Raw genomic sequence first — 9402 nt, 5'->3', positions numbered from 1 at the left:
ACAGCTTCCCAAGTGACATAGAGAAAAACCCGAGAGGTGAAGCAAAGAAAGTAAGATGGGAAGAATGCAAGATGGTCAGTTGGTCACTATAAGTGATAGGAGGACTGAGGAAGAGCTGAACAAACCCTTAGAACACTCTAGAGATACTTCAGCAGAGAAGCAGGAAGAGGGTAACCAAGAAACCAAAACTACACAGAAGGAGATTCTAAAACTCTATGCACTTTTTCCCCAAACACTCAAAGGTGTTGTAGAAAAGAGAATATACTCAAAGTTCCTCGACATGTTTGCATCCCTTCAAGTAAACATATCATTTATCAAGGCTCTCCAACAAATGCCCTTATACATTAAGTGTATGAAGGAGCTGCTAACCAGGAAAAGCTCACTCAAAGGAGGGCAAACAATAGTGATGAATAAGGAGTGCAGTGCTCTCATTCAACCAGAGTTACCTACAAAAAGAAAGGATCCAGGGAGTTTTCACATCCCCTGTGCCATAGGAGAAACAAGGTTTGATAAAGGACTTTGTGATATGGGAGCAAGCATCAACTTAATGCCTTTATCCCTCATGAAGAAGCTGCAGATCAATGAGCCAACGCCCACAGACGTAGTCATCAAGCTGGCTGACAAAACTCAAAAACAAGCAGTAGGAGTGGTTGAAAACGTGTTGGTAAAGGTTGGGAACTATTTCCTTCCCACAGACTTTGTCATATTGGAAATGGAAGAGAGTCACCTCCACCCAATCATATTGGGAAGACCATTCCTAGCCACAGCCAGAGCACTTATAGATATGGATCGAGGAGAGCTAATACTGAGGATACATGATGAACAACTTACCTTCAACGTCTTCAAACCCTCACAAGAAGCAGATTAAGAAAACAAGGAACCAAGGGAAGATCACAACAAGGTACTGGTGGAAGAAACAAGCACTGAAGCACAAACAGTACATCCTAGAATCCCTTTGGTTGGTAAACAAAACAGTTAGAAGGTGCAACAACTAAAAGAAACCCAAGAGAAGCCAAACCCACCAGAATCATATGAGACCAGCAACAAAATTTCCCTGGGAAAGGAGGCCACAAAGAGCAGGGTAGCGTTAAAAGAAACAAGGAAGAAGGCACCAAGGAGATGGAAGAATAAAAAGATCCCTACAGATGATTTCTTTCCAGGGGATAAAGTGATCTCAGCTTATCTCCCAGCTATTCCACCTCATCTCCCCACCATCCCATCTGAGCTGCCTAAAGTTTTTACCATCAGCAGAATTCTCTCCTTAGAACATGTGGAGATCCTTAATGAAGCCAATGGAGATAGATTCACTGCGAGGGGAGAAGATTTGAAGCATTACCAACCACCCTGACAAAGGCAGAATGTCAAGCTAGTGATGCTAAAGAAGCGCTTCATGGGAGGAAACCCATGTTTTATATGTTTTTAAAGTAGTTAATAATGAAAAGTTCATGAATTCCAAATCAACTTTGACATACACTTAAATGAATCCTTTTATGCAACATATAGTGAAGAACAAGTTTGGTGTTCAAGGCACACTAAGAGAACATAAATGCAATTCATATCATGTCACTCTTAGAACCTTGAACAAATCTTTTTACACCACATGGCCACAAACTAAGTTTGGTGTCACCAATGTTGCATACATGGATAGTTAAATAGTCAGTTGGTTTGCATTCATGAATAGCACTTAGTTAAAAACAAAAAAAATTTAAAAAGTAGTTATTCCATTTTTTTAATTTTTGCCGCCACTATCCAAAATTCATTAGTTACATTCCTTTTATCTTATAGGAGAAATGAAGGGAAGATTGGAAGGAATTGATGGGACAATTGAAGAAGGAAGGTTCGGCCACTTCAAAAAGAGGGGACTATACACATGTCATCAAGGGAAATGCATTGGGAAATGTTGCCATGCAATATTGGAAGAATAACACGCTTGGAAACTAAACCAACCCCATCATAAAAGTGATGATCCTTGTGCCCATCCCATGCTAAACCCCATCCGTTCATTATAAGCCTACACTATCAATCCACACCTTTCATTTACTCACCACTTTTCTATATAAGTGGTTCCTAGTCTGTACCTCTTTACATTCTAATTCCTCTTTCTTTGTACTTTCGGAACTCAACACCTCTTACCCAATCGAAAGCACTCTCACCCACTCCCTTAACTACACCCTATCCTAACCCGGCCGAATTCCATCATCTATCCACACCCTTCAACACCTTCACATATCAAAAGTCACTTATGGCATCATCAAGCTCCAAAAGGCGAAAGGGAAAGACACCGGTGGAGAGCATTCCTTTTAATGAAGTAAAGTTCAAGACCGCCTTTCATGAGCTTCAATTCGAATGTATAAAACACAAGAAAGTATTGCCAGAGCTGACATTCCAATTCAACGATGATGAGTGCCCACATATTAGAGAAAAGATTGAACAGAGGGGTTGGCAAGAGCTCATGAACCCAAAAACAAAGATAAATGCAAATCTCATTAAGGAGTTCTATGCCAATGTAGCCAGAGAAGACAACACCGAGGCTCCTACCTTCAAAAGCTATGTGAGAGGAACAGAGGTGGATTTCAGTCCCAATGCTATAATGAGGACTCTTCATTTTAGATCACAACCCTCTGACAAGCCAAGTTATCAAGCAAGAATAAGTAATGGCCCCGACAATGATGAGCTTGAAGAAATTGTGAATGACATGTGTGTCATAGGATCGGATTGGGAACGGTATTCGGATAAAAGGCCACGGTTCATTAGAAGAGGAGATCTCATCCTGGAAGCCAAAGGATGGTTTGAACTCATGAGAAGATCTATCCTTCCAGCCTCGAACAATTCTGAGGTCAATATTGCTCGAGCTACTATGCTACATTGCATTATGAGCGATGGAGACTTTAATGTACATGAAATTATAGCTGAAGGAATCCAAGAAGCAGCTGAAAAGATTGATCCGAGTGCTCAGCTTTTGTATCCCAGTACCATCCTGAGACTATGTAAGAAAGCCAAGGTGGTCTTCGAAGACAGCAATCCACATTGGGTAAACCTTGCGAGGTTAGTTACGCTCCAGCGTATAACTTATGTGGCACCCGTCCAACAACAAAGAAGGCCTCAAATAAGGAAAAGAACATCACAAGAAGGACCTCATCAAGAAGAATACCAGAAAGAAAAGTACTATGATCCAACTAATATAAATCTGGTTCACATTCAAGGAGCCATTGAGGACTTGGCAAAGAGACATATGGAAGGACAAGAGCAACAACTACACTTTCAATCCCAACGGATGGATCGTCAGGAAGAACTACTTGCTAACTGGATGAATCAACAAGGAGAGTGGCAGAAACAACAAATAGAGCAGCAACAGGAACACTACTCCCAGCTCACTCAAGCCATCAATCAAGTGACTGAAAGGCAAGAGCGTCAAGATAAACGCCTTCAAGAACTCAACCAATGTCAGCTAGCTCAGATGAAAGCATTCAATGAGTTCAGCATGCTTAATGAAGGACGGTAACTACATAGGGAAGAATTCAACATAAACACTCAAGCCAAGTTGAACTATGTGTCTGGGCATATGCATAATTTGTACTCTGCAATCCCAAGGTATGATTCAGTCCAAAAGATCTAACAGAACAAGAGGAAGGGAAGGTGAAACAACAGAAGGAAACATTGAAAAAGAAGATGGAAGATGCTGGCTTCTGGAAAAAGTTGGTTAGAAAGCGCAACGGAAATGAGGGTTCAAGCACTCAAGAAGGACACCAAAAAGACGAACAAGAGAGAGAGCATGGGCAGCCCCATGAGTAAAAGGTGGTGGAGTTCCCTCTTCGTTTTATCTTTTTCAAATCTAAATAAGGAAAATCATATATGAAATAGAACATGCTTCCATAGTAGCTTAGGAATTTTCAATTCTGTCTTTAGCATTTTCAGTTATTAAGTCTATGTGTGCTGGTCCAATTACCTGTTTTCATTTTCATCCTACTTACTTGTATGCTTGCCCTTTGAATTTAATGAAAGAGAATGTTATGAAAGAAGCTAGAGTAGGGTTCATATGGTGAAATAAGTCCTCAAGGTTTGTGGTGGGATAATAGATTAGCTAAGTTGGATCACCTATAAGGTATGAGGGAACTCATGTGTATTGAATTACATGCTTGAAACACATCCTATGAGATTAGCCAAACAACAAGATCCTACTAAGAAAAAGAGAAAGAATAGTAAGAGTTTGAAAAAGAAAGAAAAGTAATAAGAAATAAGGCTAGGCACCAAGGGTTTAAATCTTGAGGGATGTGTCTGTGGTGATCTTGTACCAAGGATCTGCTTGGATGAATAAGTTCTTAGGAGTGCTTCATCACTTGGTAACTTGGGTTAACTAACCCGGGATTACCAACTGAAAATCCACTATCAAGAGCAACCTTGCTACAGAACATTTAGTAACCTAAAGAGGTGCTGGACACCAAGGCCTCAAGGAAAGAAAATAACAAACCATGTGCCTGTGGTGTGCATGTATGGGGGAGATAAACTTGAGGGAGTAAGTCCTTAGGGGTGTTTCAACACCTAGCACCTTGAACCAACTGGTTTGGGAGTGTTGGCTGAAAGCTTACTTTAAAGAGTTGCCCCCTCACAGAGCACTTAGCCTAAGGATGCAATAAACCCTGAGAAAAAAAAAAGGGAGGATCAAAGAATAAGGATCTCATAGGATGCAATCAAGCAAGTATTCAAGAGCATGATAAGAACCTGGAAACTAGTAAAGGAATGAACCTAAGTTGCTATGCATGAAACCCCATAAACCAAGTGCTTTACTTCTATAATAAGAACTTGTTTCTCTCGTTCTTTCATTCATCAATCTGATGTTTCAGTACTTGCTTAGGGACAAGCAAGCTTTAAGTTTGGTGTTGTGATGCCAGGGCATTTTGGCCAGTTTCACTGACCTTTTCTTTACTATTTTAGGGTAGTTTCATGCATTTTCTTAGTAAATAAGCAAGTTTTGGGTAGAAATACACTTACATCTTGATTCAAGCAAATATTGTGAACTTTACATGATTTCACGAGAATTATAAGTGAATTGAATGACAAATTGGATAATGCATGATCTCATGACTTGGAATAGAGCTTTGATGCACTTTATTTGCTTGATTTCAGGACAAAGGAAGCAAGGAAGAGCCACGTTAGTAGCCACGTTAATCTAATTAACGTGACCACTAACGTGGAATGGGCATAAGCTTGTAGCGTTAATAAGAAAAGTGATTGCCAATAACGTCTTCGAAGCCATCATAGCCCACGGTAGTTGCCATGTTAATTACATTAACGTGGTAGCTAACGTGGAGGAAAAAGGGAGCTCCAACGTTAGTGGTAAAAGTGAATGCCACTAACGCCCCAAAATGACACACTTAGCCATGTTAAGAGTCATGTTAATTCAATTAACGTGAACTCTAAAGTGGGAGGAGGAAGAAATTGCCAACGTTAGTGGCACTCACCTTTGTCACTAACGTTGGAGATAGCAATTGCCACCACGTTAGTGGCGACGTTAATCTAATTAACGTGAACTCTAACGTGGGAAGGAGGGGCGTTTGGAGCGTTAGTGACAAAGGTAAGTGTCACTAACGCTCTCGAAGCTTAGGCATGCCCACGTTAAGGGTCACGTTAGTGAAAAAGGTGATCGTCACTAACGTTCTCGAACCCACATTTTCACTTAACGTTAACACCACTAACGTCCTAACTAACGTCCATGCCTAACTCACACTTTTTTTGCAAGCAAAGCTGAGCCCACTGAAGACTATAACTGCTTCAACTCAAGATCAAAGGCCCATATCCAAGACTTGAAGAGCCAACTAGAAGAGCTATAGGAGTAGTTTTGAACTAGTAGGGAGCTTTTGGTATTTTGGAGAACTACACTCAGTATATTTTACTTTCTTTGTAGTTTCGAGTTGAATTGGACAATGCATTCTTCTTTATCTTCTTCCATTTCCAGAGCTATGAACAACTAAACCCCTTTTCATTGGGTTAGGGAGCTCTGTTGTAATTTGATGGATCAATAATAGTTTTCATTATTCTTCTTCTTTCTTTTCTCTTGATTTTACTAGAAAGCTTTCAATCTTCATCCAATTGGGTAGTTGTCTTGGAAAAGAAGCTATTCATACTTGGATCTCTTCGGAACCTTGGAAGAGGTATGAAGAGATCATGCTAGAAATGCTTTCTCATGTTGGACCGAATTGGGGTTTGGATGGATATAGTGACATATAATCCTACCAACACTTTGATTTGGGAATACATGTGGTATAATCAGTGACCATACTTCATCTCTTCTCATGAGAAATTAGACTAAGGAATTGGCTATTGATCAAGATTTGGGAGATTGAATTACCAAGGAAATGGAATCCTATCACTTAAGATTGCCAAGGAGATCAATGAATGCATTGATTGAGGAAGAGATGAGAATGAACTTGATCCGGAGAATACAAAATCTCCTGAGCCCAATGAATCCCCCATTTCTGATTTTACCCATTCTCTTTATTTTCTGCCATTTACTTTTATGCTCATCCTCCCAACTCCCCATTTAAGATTCTGCAATTTACTTTCCGCCATTTACATTCTGCTCTTTATTTCCAGCATTTACATCTTCTGTTATTTACTTTCCTGCCATTTAACTTTCTGCAATTACTCAACTCAATTTCTACTTAACTCAACTAGAACATTCCTCTAATTAAAGTTGCTTGACCAATCAATCCCTGTGGGATTCGACCTCACTCTATTGTGAGCTTTTACTTGACGACAATTCGGTATACTTGCCGAAGGAAATTTTGTTGAGAGACAAGTTTCCGTGCATCAGGAGTGTGGGGTGGTCGTTCAACCCATCCGACCTCTTCATCCCTTCTTCTTTTTCTTGGTTCATCTATTTTGTTGGCTAAGTACCGATCTAGTCGCCCTTCTTTTGCCAATTTCTCTATGACATTCTTTAGGTCGAAGCACTCGTTAGTAGAATGTCCGTAAATTCGGTGGTATTCGTAGTACTTTATCCGATTTCTCCCTCCTCTTTTGTTTTTGATCGGGCGGGGTGGTGGGATCTTCCCAGTGTTACATATTTCTCGGTAAACATCCACAAGAGACACCTGAAGAGGGGTGTAATTGTGGTATTTTCTAGGCTTCTCACTGGGTTGATCTTCTTTTTTCTTGGACTCTTTATCCTTATCCCGAGAGGGGTTGGAGATTCCAGGTTTTGAGGTTTCTCCTAATGGAGAATTATCCTCTATGTTGATATACTTTTCTCCTCATTCTTGTACCTCGTTCAGGGATGTTGGATGTTTCTTGGATATTGAATGGCTAAAAGGTCCCTCTCTCAAGCCGTTGATGAGTCCCACGATGGCCGCTTCTGTTGGGAGACTTTGTATGTCCAGACACGCTTTGTTGAATCTTTCCATGTAGTTGCGAAGACTTTCTCGATCTCCTTGTTTAATTCCTAACAGGCTTGGGGCGTGTTTGGTCTTGTCCTTCAGGATGGAGAACTTGGCGAGGAACTTTTTGGCCAAGTCATCAAAACTTGTGATGGATGTAGGAGGCAAACTATCAAACCATTTTATTGCTGTCTTTGTTAGGGTAGTCGAGAATACTTTGCATCGAATTGCGTCTAAGGCATCTGTGAGATACATCCTGCTTTTGAAATTGCTGAGATGATGGCTGGGGTCAGATGTACTATCATATGGGGTCACGTCTGGAGCTTTGAAGTCCTTTGGGACATTAGCTTTCATGATCTCTGGTGGACGAAATTGTGTTCCATGTTCTTTGTACTTGTGTGAGATTAACAATATATAATTGTATTGAATCCTCATTGTGGATCTATGTGTGGACACAACTCCGTTCAACTAACCAGCAAGTGCACTGGGTCGTCCAAGTAATACCTTACGTGAGTAAGGGTCGAATCCCACGGAGATTGTTGGTATGAAGCAAGCTATGGTCACCTTGTAAATCTCAGTCAGGTGGATATAAAATAATTATGGAGTTTTCGAATAATAAATAAAAGAATAGGGATAGAGGTACTTATGTAAATCATTGGTAGGAATTTCAGATAAGCGAATGGAGATGCTTTTCGTTCCTTAAAAAGAACAGAATATACTATAAATTCCAAACTATCAATGAAACAGAGCTTCAATCATATGAGCGGGACTTATAGCTTTTTGCCTCTTGAATAGTTTTGGCATCTCACTTTATCCATTGAGGTTCAGAATGATTGGCATCTATAGGAACTTGAGATTTTGAATAGTGTTATTGACTCTCCAAGTTCAGTATGATGATTCTTGAACACAGCTTCTTTATGAGTCTTGGCCGTGGCCCTAAGCACTTTGTTTTCCAGTATTACCACCGGATACATAAATGCCACAGACACATAATTGGGTGAACCTTTTCAGATTGTGACTCAGCTTTGCTAAAGTCCCCAATTAGAGGTGTCCAGGGTTCTTAAGCACACTCTTCTTTTGCTTTGGACCTTGACTTTAACCGCTCAGTCTCAAGCTTTCACTTGACACCTACACGCCACAAGCACATGGTTAGGGACAGCTTGGTTTAGCCGCTTAGACCAGGATTTTATTCCTTTAGGCCCTCCTATCCACTGATGCTCAAAGCCTTGGGATCCTTTTTATTTGCCTTTGCCTTTTGGTTTTAAGGGTTATTGGCTTTTTCTGCTTGCTTTTTATTTTTCTTTCTATTTTTTTTTTCGCCTTTTTTTTTTCATTTTTTTTTCTGCAAGCTTTGTTCTTTGCTGCTTTTTCTTGCTTCAAGAATCATTTTTATGATTTTTCAGATTATCAAATAACATGTCTCCTAGTCATCATTCTATCAAGAGCCAACATATTTAACATTCTTAAACAACAACTTCAAAAGTCATATGCACTGTTCAAGCATACATTCAGAAAACAAGAAGCATTGTCACCACATCAATATAATTAAGCTAAGTTCAAGGATAAATTTGAAACTCATGTACTTCTTGTTCTTTTTGAATTAAAACATTTTTTTCATTTAAGAGAGGTGATAGATTCATAGGACATTCATAACTTTAAGACATAGTTACTACTACTAATGATCATGTAATGAAGACACAAACATAGATAAGCACATAACATAGAAAACAAAAAACAGAAGAAATAAGAACAAGGAATGAATCCACCTTAGTAATGGTGGCATTTCCTTCTTGAGGAACCAATGATGTCCTTGAGCTCTTCTATGTCTCTTCCTTGTCTTCGTTGGCTTTTCAACGCAATTGGAAGAGCGCCATTTCGAGTTCTGTAGCTCCAGAAAATCCATTTTGAGTGCAGGAAGGTCAGAATCCAACAGCATCAGCAGTCCTTTTTCAGCCTCTGAATCTGATTTCTGCTCAAGTCCCTCAATTTCAGCCAGAAAATACCTGAAATCACAGAAAAACACGCAAAC

General features: G+C 39.9%; 1 long non-coding RNA gene across 1 annotated transcript; it reads left to right on the top strand.

Annotated features, from left to right (window-relative positions):
- LOC110267002 lies at positions 1348 to 5624 on the top strand. Its single transcript, XR_002354284.1, has 3 exons — positions 1348 to 1360; positions 1834 to 1837; positions 5377 to 5624. It is a non-coding gene; the product is annotated as an uncharacterized LOC110267002 (long non-coding RNA).

The sequence above is a fragment of the Arachis ipaensis genome, chromosome B09 (genome assembly GCF_000816755.2).
Source record: "Arachis ipaensis cultivar K30076 chromosome B09, Araip1.1, whole genome shotgun sequence".
In the NCBI taxonomy this organism is placed as follows: domain Eukaryota; kingdom Viridiplantae; phylum Streptophyta; class Magnoliopsida; order Fabales; family Fabaceae; genus Arachis; species Arachis ipaensis.
Note: the sequence above shows the minus strand (reverse complement) of the source record. Positions and strands in the feature narration are given on the sequence as shown.